At 37.0% G+C, this 11,655-nt stretch overlaps 2 long non-coding RNA genes across 2 annotated transcripts; both read left to right on the forward strand.

Moving 5' to 3' along the window:
- Positions 1-6: 6 nt before the first annotated feature.
- LOC122088658 lies at positions 7-536 on the forward strand. Its single transcript, XR_006143111.1, has 2 exons — positions 7-151; positions 247-536. It is a non-coding gene; the product is annotated as an uncharacterized LOC122088658 (long non-coding RNA).
- An 8,296-nt stretch (positions 537-8,832) lies between these two features.
- Positions 8,833-9,545, forward strand: LOC122087481. The gene is made up of 3 exons (XR_006142759.1): positions 8,833-8,894; positions 9,050-9,168; positions 9,277-9,545. It is a non-coding gene; the product is annotated as an uncharacterized LOC122087481 (long non-coding RNA).
- Positions 9,546-11,655: the final 2,110 nt, after the last annotated feature.

The following is an 11,655-nucleotide window of genomic DNA, read 5'->3' on the forward strand; positions in this document are numbered from 1 at the left end:
AGCAAGGATTGGCTCGTGTTTCAGAGAAGGCATCTCAGGGTTTCAAATCTTGAGCATGATTAGGTTGGAGTTGCTTGTTTACAACTCTGCTGTTTGTTAGCACTTGGGAATTTTTGCGCTTGCTGGAAATCTCCGACTCTAAACTGAAAAGGTATTTTTCACAATCATAATTTTACTCTCTTTTCGATAATCATCTCTCTTTCTCTACCATTTCAAAAACCTTGAAAGAATTTTTTCTCTCTTTAGGGTTTGTGAGATGGAATGGAAAGAAACAGTGATCGAAAATGGGTGGAAAAGTTATGGCTGTGAATTTGTCTGATAGATGAATAGCCCGTTGTTCGTTCAGCTATTTGGACATGATGATCCCCTTATTAGGAGACTTGGATCTAGGATTATTATTTTTCTTTATTTGATTAGGTCTTTTTAGTTGTAGCAATCGCAATATAGTTGATAATTGGAAAATTATTTGTAAAATTGAAAATAGAATATGTAAATAACAGCTCAAAAAGGTTGAAGAAATCGAAAATAATTGTTTACATTGTTGGTTAAAGTGCATATGACAACTCCTAGGCTGTGTTTGGTAGCCAAGGAAAAAAGAATTTTTCTTAGCAATTGTTATGTCTTCTCCAAACAAGATTCAAATTTTGAAATTCAAAATTCTTTTTTATAAAAATCTTAATGAATTATAAAAAATATAATAAGATTAAAATTAAATGATTTCTTATTTATCTATCTCTCTTGAAATTTGATAAATTTTTAATTTTTTTATTTCTTTTCTTCTCTTGGTTACCAAATATATATATATATATATATATTTTATCTTTTTTGACTACCAAACATAGTTTAATTTCTTTTGAATGGTTTAAATTCTTTTGAATTTTAGGAGAGACATAGGTTTAAGAAATCATCGTGTGTAATCATTTATTTTTAGTCTTATTATGTTTTCATATTTTTTTATTTATTATTTTTTTTACAAGAATTTTTTTGGAAAACAAAAAGAGACTTCACAATTTGGGGAATTTTGAATTTTAAAAGCTATATTCTTTTGGGTGAATATATCAATTGTAAAATAAATTCTTAACCTAGTGTACGTTTTTTCTCTGCTTCTTTTGATTATCAAACGCAGCCCTTAAACTCTTTGTTAAAACTTTTCTAAGAGATTTATTTATTTATAATTGTTTTTACTCTGATATGAAAAGAAGTGTTCTAATTTAAGTTGCATTGTTAGAAATTCCCTTAAATCTTTGACCTTAGGTGAATGAATTAGTAGTAGGATCTCTCATGTTTTGGTGTCCAACTGGTTGATTTTGATTTGGTGACATGTGTCAATAGTAGGTGAAGAATTGATAGTGGGACCTCACGTGTTTGGGTGCCCAATTGGTTGGGGAGAAGTTGGATCCCTCACAGATTGTTCCATTACACGTTGGAGACTCATCCCATGTCTTTATTTTCTATTCTCTGAAGTGAGGATGCAACGCCCTAGGGAGGAGTTTAGACCAGGTTATTCTTGTACGGTGTTCGATTCATATTCTGATTTCATTTAAAATAAAAATCAATCTCTCTAAATTGATTTTTATTTTTGGTGGAATTCAAAGGTGGATCAAACACCGATATTTTTGTAGGAGAACTTGATTTGATTTCTCTTAAAAGTAGGGTAATTAATCGAGGGTCAATGGTGGTAGTCATGGTTTTAAGTATCTCCGATATCGATACGATACCTTTCGATACGTATCTTAAATTTAGTCGATCGATACAATACACATCAATACGATACATGAAATTTTTAAAATCCTTTTGCATCGATATATATCCTACAATACATATCGATATGCATCAATACATCATCAATACACATCGATATAATACGATATGTCTCAATACGACTTTATGAAAAATATAAAATTGAGGTAAAATGTACATTTCTGTGAGTATCGGTATGTATCGATCGATACGCATCGGTATATATCGGTATATATCGGCACATATTAGTGAGTATCGATATATATATATATATATTGGTACAGATCGGTGAGTATCGGTATGTATCGATACAGTGCGTTACGGTCATATAATGGCCAAGATGGATAATTTTTCAGAAAAACATGATTTTTTAAAGGGTTTTTGTTCCAAAGTTGCTGTCAGTCATATTTCTCTTTAACTAAAGTGAAAATCAAGGTTGGAAACAAGGATTTTACATTTATGGGACAATTACAAACCTTGAATTCTTAATACGATATCCTCAATTTAGTGTTTATGCACAATACATGTTATCAATAGTTTTTTTTAACAAATTTCTTTATGCAAAAGTTTTTAAAAAAATGTTTCCTATCTATTTAGGTATATATCTTTAGCGTATCTTCATGTATCTCTGATACAATACGATACCCTTCAATACGTATTTTAATTTTGACCGATTGATATGATGATCGATACCATCTATTTAGGTATATATCTTTAACGTATCTTCGTGTATCTCTGATACGATATGATAACCTCCAATACATATTTTAATTTTGACCGACCGATATAATGACCGATATCAATACTTTAATCCTTGGTGGTAGTTGTAGATGGATTTGGCTGGTCTGCAACTCCTCACTCTCCCATTTTCTATCAATACTGTCTAATCTAGCGACTCATGTCCTCCCTTCTATCCAATATAACAAAGTTACTTTTTTGAAAATAAAAAACTGCCTAACGGTTTGAAAAGCAAATTGCTCACGTTTTTGTTCACCTCTTGTTCAGGTTTTACCAATCTAATTTTCACCATTAGAGAAAGATAGGAAACGCATAAAAAAGAGAAAATGATGAGGAAGAAGAAAGAAACAAACCTAAAGGCATTCAATTTTTTTTACCAAGAATGAGAAGAAGCAAACGAAGATGAAGAAAAATGAAGAATGTCTAAAGAAAAAGAATCATTGCACTCAACTCATAACACGGCAGTTGCTCTATGTCTGGTTGAGAAGCTCCACCTTTGAACCCTTATCCACTTACGATCAAGTTCCTTGCCCAGTTGTAGAGCAGTTGTTATGGTTTTTCTTCTTCAGATCTTATTCTTTCTTATCCGTCTTCGTTTCCTTCTTCTGCTTCCTGGATCTCTCATCGATCCTTGCCCAGTCATAGAGTAGTTGTCACGAGTGTTCAGATTCATTTCCTTCTTCCTCTTCCGTGCTTCCTATCCTTTCTCTATTAGTGAAAATTAGTTTAATTAAACTAAGTAGTTTTAAAAAAAGGTAGTGGTTTTAAAAAAGGTCTGTAGTTTTTTTGTTTTCAAAAAAGTGACTTTGTTATATTAATAGCTGGACAGGAGGGTGGCGGACACATGTTGCTAAATTAGGCAGAATTGGAACCCTAAGAAGGTAGCTAAGTTGGCAAGGGACCTTTGTCTCAGGAAGCGTGTGGGTCTAAGTTTGACCTTTGTCTTAGAAAGTGTGTGATTCTGAGCTCGACTCCTCTTACATTCTTGGGGCCACTCATATGGGGGTGTTTAGTGTTATTCACTGGTTTTAGTGAAAGTTGAATGGTTCTCATTCAATCCACGTAGGGGTGTAAGTTTGCCTTGATGGCCCGAACCCGCCTTGATCCCGAACAAGTATCGATCAGAAAAATTTGGCCCTGAGGGCGGGTTCGACCCTGAAAAATTCAGGATAAGGGGAGAATAAGGGTTGATGTCTTTGACCCGCTCTGAACCCGGCCTTGATTTTTTTACCTTAACTTTTGGCCCTAGTTTTTCCCTGACCCAAACTTGGTTTTTGCCTCTGATATTGACTTTGGATTTTTTGTTTTAATAAGATGTTCTCCTCTTTGTTTAACATGATAAGAGTTTTGAGATTTTCGGATTGCTTGCCTTATTAAGATGATCTCTTTGTTTATCATGACAAATAATTAAATTTTTTTGGATTATTTGTTTTCTTAAGATGTTTTGCTCATGATAATTAATTTGTGACTTTGTGTTTTTTTTTTGGAAAATTTACCGCGCCACACCCTGGAGAATGCCACAATGATAAGACCACCTCCTCTGTTTTACCAAATTATTCTCAGACTCCCTACCGTCAATCACTGTTAAGGAATATACTATAGTTGCTGACATCAGGAACTATATTTTATTTTAAATGCCAAAATGCCCTTATGAAATAAGAAGCACCAAAAATACCCTTACCATAGATTAATATTTCTTTACCCAAATCGATAGCCCATTCTAAGACCTATTTCATCTTTCTCTCAAATTGCTGTTGTTGGACCATCAACGATCATTCATAGCAGCTGTAGCACCATCAGCGAAGGATGGCGACCTTGCGGCGAATAAAGGGGCCTCGCGATGACCTGTTGGGCTTTGTGGAGGTGTGATTGTGTGTGTTTTGTCCCTAGTTAGTTAATTCGCGTTTAAAACGCGTTTAAAACGGCGTCTCGTTTTTTTGCCGTTTTAAACGCCGTTTGCCGAATTTTTCACAGAAATTCGGTAAAAAACGGGAACGGGGCTATTGAAAGTTTTTTTGCCGTTTTAAACGCCGTCCCGTTTTTTTGACAGTAAAAAAACGGATTTTGAAAAATATAAACGTTTTAAAATAGAAACGTTTAAAACGGGGCTATTTTTTTTTTTATTGTTATCTAGGTATTTAGAGAATTATTATGCCAATTTATGTCTATATATTGCCCTTTTTTTGACACCGTATTATTTAAATATAAACGTTTAAAACACGTATCATCCGTTTTTTATTTTTCCCCGTTTTTACCGTATTTGACCGTATTTTTGACCGTCCCGTTCACGTTTTGATCCGTTTAAAACATGCCCGTACCGAACAATGTTTTTTTGCCGTTCCCGTTTTAACTAACAGAGGTTTTGTCCATATAATTCAAAGTACAGATAACCCCTCCACCCTACTTAATTGCCTTCAACATAGGGAAGCTCATGACTTAGATGATACTCTTCTCTCTTTTTTATTGCATTTCTCAACTCTGGGACACGCTTCTTTCTGATCTTACACATAATAGTATTATTGAGTCATTGATTCAGGGAATCATGGCTGGTGTTGTTGCTGCTTCAGTGTTTACAAACGTAAGGGTCTCAAAGGCTGAGGTCACCACTCATGGGTTCTTGCTAGAGCCTAGTGCCTAGGGGTGTCAATCCTGAGCCCAACACACTTAAGGCTTGATCTGAACCTGCCCGTTTATTAAACGGGCATTCACGGTGCAGGCCACTAGCCCGTTGGGGCCCGACTGACCTGACTCACTTAATAAGCCCGCTAGAATCGACTCATTTAGCCCGACCGGCCAGACTCTCCTAAAAAATGCCTAAATACCTATTTTACCACTAATACTACAAAATATTAGTAAAGAATATATATGACTAAAATATCCACATTCTAAATAGGACGTTCAATTGTTAAAAAGAGTGTAATTCTTGCAACGTATATTACCTTTTAAAGACTTGATTCCCTTGGATATATATATATATATATATATTCAATTGTTATCAATTTTTCAATTGTTAAAAACAAGATTCCCTTGGTTCCGAAATTGTGAATGTTATCCTCTAGTAGTTTTAAAGTCAATAGTTTAATCCCTTTAAAAAAGGATTTTAGGGTAGACACATTTAGAGTCCGTTTAGAATTAAATAGGTCCATAATCCGTTTAAGGCCCGCATAAGGCCCGTTTAAGGTAGTCCGATTAAAGCCCGACACCGATCGGCCTGATTACAAACTGTACCATGCCCCCAAAATCTAGGCCCGTTTAAGTAAATGGACATTCATGGTCCAAGGATTTCACACCACCAAGCCCGATTAAGCCTGACCGAGACCAGCCCGGCCCAACCGATTGACACCCCTACTAGTGCCTCCCTCCCCCTCTCACCCATTAAAAGCTATGCCCATTTTCCGATTTCCCACATCACTTTCTCTCTCTCTACCACCTCCCCTTCTCTCTTTTCTGAACCGTGACCTGTGTTCTCAGAATTTAACTCCCTTGTTTTATGGTTCTTCGATAATAATATAGAATTCCAGCAATATTTGAAACAAAACACAGGAGCCTTGATGCCCTCCGTTGGATTGGGCATCTGGAAAGCATCTGCTGGTGACCCTGTTTGAACTCTAATATTATTAACCTAGGTGAGAAAATCCAGATAGAGAATAAGAGTGAGAGAAAGAGACAGATACCTCGCTGGTGATGAATGAATTCCTTTCTCAGTCCTTCATGGGAAGGTCATCGTCTCTCGGTGAAGGTAAGTATAATGGATTAAAAATCGAATCGATAGGTTTTCTGGTATAATGGTTAAAACAAGAGTTTTTTAATGGTAAGGTTATAATTGTCATTTTAACTCCACGCTTAACATTGACTAACGGTAGAGGGCCTGAGAATAATTTGGTGAAACAGAGAGGGTGGTCTTATCATTGTGGCATTCTCCAGGGGTTGGCGCGGTAAAATTTTTTTTTTTTTATCTCATCTTTATTATGGATATTTTTTATTTTTTAGTTATTTCATGTTTTGCAGGGTCAGGATTTGGGTATATCCTACCTTGATGGCAAATCAGGGTCAATCAGAGTTAATGTCAAAGTAGGGTCATCCTGACCCAACCCGACCTTGAAAAATCAGGGAAAATCAGGGCTGGTAAGGGTTGGGTTGAACCCTGAAGGGTTGGGCCTGGGTTGAAGTTTTGTGGCTCTGAGTCAGGATCAGGGTGAGTTTGGGCCCAATTAAGGGGACTCAAGGTTGGGCTAGGGTTTTAAGAAACCTAGCCCAACCCGGCCATGTTGCAACCCTAAATTCCGGTATGACCCTGTCTATGTGGTTGTGGGGTTAGTATGAACCCGCGGAATTAGTCAGGCGTGGATACCTGTCGTTAGCCAAAAAAAAAAAAAGATTAGGCTGAATTAGAGACGAGCCAAATCCGTTGTAGACTAGGTAGGAAGGGTTTTGTAAAAGAGAGGTGATGGCAAGAGTGGGAGGATGGTAATTCCCTATTTGCTATTTTTAGTTGCAGCTTTTGGATCTCAGTTCAGGAGGTCTCACCCTGAGAACCGGATTCAAGTCTAATGTTAATGGATATTCCTAGAGGATGCCAAAGAAAAGTACCACAATGGAATGTAACTGGATCAGCTGAAAATTCTAAAGTGCTTCCTTTTTGCCCGGGTCCACCTTTTTTGTTATGTATTTGTACGGGTGTCATATAAATTGAACAGGTAAAATTAGTCTGGACCACCCCGATTGAGCCCGATTCAAATCAAACTGAGTTCTTATTGGGTTGGCTTTGACTTGTGTTTTCGAAACTGTTTGGTTTTGCCGATGTTTCACCTATTAACTCGGTAACTAAAATCGAGTATGGAACCGGACTAAACCGAACCGGCAAACCCAGACACTAGGAAGACCTACTCCTAACCCTAAGTATATAAATCCTAAAATCCATAATACCTTAATCCTTATTCCTCACTAGGAAGACCCACTCCTAACCCTAATTATATAAATCCTAAAATCCCTAATACCTTAATCCTTATTCCTCTCTATTCGTAATCCTAGTGACGCTTAGGGGTGTCAATGGGTCGGTCCGGCTTGGTTTTGGTCCGGGTAGAGTCAATTTCGGTGTGGGAAGGCTGAAACCGAAACCGAACCAATAAGAAAATTCTGGTTTCATCTTGGTTTTGGTTTTGGTTTCGGTTTCGGTTTCGATGTGGTTTGGTTTCGGTTTGTCTTCGGTTTCTTAAATCAGTTTGTAGTCGAGTTGGTTTCGGTTTTTGGTCCTGTTTGGATTCAACTTTCCATAGAAACTTATACAAAACTATGCTAATTTTGGATTTTTTAATGAATTTCGGAGTGTTTCGGTTTCTTACCGGTTTGGTTTTGACTTTGGTTCGGGTTTTGGGTTCATCCAGTTTTCGGTGAGGTTCAATTTGGTTTTAGGGTTGCAATACTTCGAACCGAATCCGAACCAATAAGACTTCAGTTTGGTTTGGTCTGGGCTGTTATCGATTTGGTTCGACCAATTTTACTGGTTCAATTTAGGGTTTGACACCCCTAACAATGCTAGTCTATCTCTCTCCCTCTCCTCTTTGGCTCTCCTCACCTTGATCGGCAACGGCACCAGGAGTGAGGCTGGACAACACTCAATCTTCTTGCAAATAGCAACTACAACGGTGCATAGTGTTTCTTTGAGAGTGGAAGAATGAGGCACTCAAATAGTCAAATGTGTGGAACCCCATCCGAAGAGCTATGACCCCGGATCTCATACTTGCCGACTATGTGGGAATCATTAATGTGTTGCACCAAGAAGGTTTTTTTTTTTTTTTTTTTTAAAGAGAAAATTATACTCTCCTCCTCTGTATTTTAAAATTCTTTCAATCGTTCCATTAATCATCAACAGTTTTAAACCATAGCAGTAAGGGTGAATTGCAACACATCAGATTTTTTTTATTTTTTTTTTCAGTCTGAATTTTTTTATTTTTTATTTTTATTTTTTGTACAATATGGTTTGTTGTCTCCCATAATCGGCAACCAAAGCAGCGGAAGGAAGGGTTGCTGGTTAACCGTCTCACCCTCCCCTTCTAGAAGCTTCTTGTAATCCAAAGAAGAAACAAAGAGAATCAACTAAGAGACCATTTGGTATAGTTCATAAAAAACGTTTCTAGCATTTTTTCGTGTTAATAGAACGAAAAAACGCTGAAAACTGTTTGGGTCGATTGGGTCACATTTCAGTTTTTTTGAAACTGTCAGTGTCGAAAAAAACGAAATTGGGTCGATTTGTCGAAACGAGGGAAGGCTGTTCTGTCGGCCATGTTTCGTTTCAAATTAATATAATTTGAAACGATCATTCCCGATTGTCCGCGATAGAGAGAGGAGAGCAGAGAGGAAAGAAGAGAGAACCAAAGTCTCACATCCATGCTCGAACTGCGATTTCTCCAGCTCAGGTAACTTCTTCGCCTCTTCTCCTTCTTCTCCTTCTTCTTCTTCATTTCTTCTTTTCTTCTTCTATTCAACCTCTTCTTCTTCTCACATAGAGGTATTTGAACAAATTTAGCGTTTTTTTTCCCCTTCTTCTTCTTCATTTCTTCTTTTCTTCTAGAGACAGAGATCGATAAGCTACACAAATTTTTGGTTTCGAACATCTTTTGGAACTCGCATAGGGAGAGGAGAGATTGAGAAACAGGAGCCCTAAGCCCCCTTGTGAAATCTCCTCTGCAGGTAACTTCGATTTCGGCTCTTCTTCTCCTTCTTCTTTTCATCTCTTTTAACCTCTTTGTTCTTCTATTCTAACCTCTTCTCCTTCTTCTTCATCTATTGTAATCACAGAGCAGGTATTGGGACAAATTTTAGGGTTTTTCTGGACCATCTATCGTATAGCTCATACAGAGAGGTAACGTCATCTTCTTCTCTTCTATTTCTTCTTCTTCTCTTCTCGATCTTGTATAGCATAATTTCCTTATCATATAAATCCTTCATGGGATTCGAATCAATTATTTCAGAAGACAGTGGACATCATGACATCAGTCCCTCTTATATGACTCTGCTTCCACGCACAGCGTGATTGGATTCCTCCCCTCACCAACTGTTCTCAAACCAAATTTTAATGTTAGCTCCTAAATGTTCAAGTTTTTACAAATAGTACATGCACTTCTGCCCTCCTGCGTTCTAGATGGCTTGTTCAAATAAATTCTCTATTTTAATTATCCAAGAATGAGACACCAATTTGAACTTTTCCTACAAATTAGCCAAAATCATTCTGTGAACTTTAGCGATGACAGGGTAAGATCAAATAGCTTAATTAACTTCAATGATAAGTCATGAAGCTGCCTTATTTCCGAACTATTGAGCAATATATGCTACCTCTAAGTAAAGTCCCTGCAAAGAGTTGATAACTTGTGTGTGTGTGCTGAGTTGAAAAGCATGTCTTGTCACAAAGACATATGGAGAGATTTATGTTGGCAAAAAATACATTTTGTGCTGAAGGTACGAGACAAAGATTTGCTGCACTATTGATTTGGGACTCTGGGAGATTCTGTCATGTACTCCTGCCTCACTTCCCAGTTCCCATGCATGGCAGCATACCAGAACAGAAAACCCTTTTCAATCAAGAAACATGGAAACCTTGTCTTTAAGTCTGCTCTTATTCTTCACCAAAGGGAGAGATTTATGTTCTGCAGTGAAGATGTGAAACAAAGATTGGACGCACAATGACAGATATTGTGTCATGTATTCCCACCTCACTTCTTGCGCATGGCAGCATACCAGAACAGAGAACCTATTCAATCAAGAAACATGGAGATCTTGTCCTTAAGGCTGCTTTTCTTCTTCACCAAAGAGACTACTTCTGACTCAACATTCTTGCTTTCACTTTGCTTCCTGAATTCATAAACCAAGATCTCCTCAGTAGTAATTTCCATCTTTTTTTCCTCGTTTTGGGGTTTCTTGAGAAGTGGGCCTAAAAATAAATCCAACATATCTTGAGTAGGGTCCCCTGTTCTTCTGAGATCAGTGATTATACTTTTACTTATTGAATCATCCTGATCCTTGAACCCAGTCTTGCTTAAATTAAATTTTGAACTTTCTGCTAGATTATTGGATGATCCCCTGCTGCTTTGAGTGCACTTCAGAGAACCACCTGACTCTATCTCTATGCTAGAGAAGTTGGCTGCCAGAGGTTGGGTTACTGATGTGGCTTCTTCTCTTTCAGATGGTTGATTGTTGATATCATTATCAGCTTTGACATACTGCACAAAAAAATTGTAGCCAACTTAAAATTCTTCTCTTTTTTAAGTTTGATGCTAGTTTCTCCATAACATAATCAAAACAGTCATTATAAATCATGATGTATCAACCAGCCATCATAGGGATAATCTCGCAATGAATCCTCAAGATTGGTTTTATTTACTTATTTATTTTTTCAGATGCTAGAAAGAATGATTATATGCCTACAAAAATTTTTGATGCCTTTGCATAACGAGTCTTATATTCCCTTTTTTTTTCCTCCGCATCCTATTTACCCTATATATTTGGATTGGACAAGAGAAGAACATTCACTTTTATCCATGTGAAAAAAAACATCCTATCCTTTTCCAAAGGGCCAAGGAGGTTCAATCCAATGAAAATACAGTAGGTTCAAAGTGTATCCAGATTTGATCCGTTTACTTATTGGATCACTTCTTAACGAATTGGATCAACCTTTTCAAATTGATTCTCGTTCTCAAACTTTGGCTTCTTTCAGAATTTTATGTTCTATTTTGAGTGTCTTAGTTTGAGGAAAAAGATAGATTTAAGAGGCAACTGCCCAAATTGCTCCTCTCTGCTAACCCCAATTGCCCAAATTGTTATTCTGAACTGCATTAGGCAACCAACACCTACTAGGGTGGGTTTGACTGCATGAACAACTAACGCACTGGTTTCAGCTGACTTCAGATCCAATACATGAAACACTATTATTGAAATCCTTTGTGTTGAAAGTATTATTTTTCTGTTTGGTCATTACATGTGTACTGACTAATGGAATTTACTAAAGCTTCACAAAGTTCTTCTTTTACAGTTGAATCCCCTTTTTTCCCAGTGGCCAGTCCATTGGGGACTTTTCTCACTCTATTATGCATTGGATACACTCGGTCTAGATTTCATTTTGTGTTTGGTTGTTATGTTTTACCATAAATTTTGGTAGCCTCAAAGGTCTTTATGAGTATCCCA

The sequence above is a fragment of the Macadamia integrifolia genome, chromosome 2 (assembly GCF_013358625.1).
Source record: "Macadamia integrifolia cultivar HAES 741 chromosome 2, SCU_Mint_v3, whole genome shotgun sequence".
Lineage (NCBI taxonomy): Eukaryota > Viridiplantae > Streptophyta > Magnoliopsida > Proteales > Proteaceae > Macadamia > Macadamia integrifolia.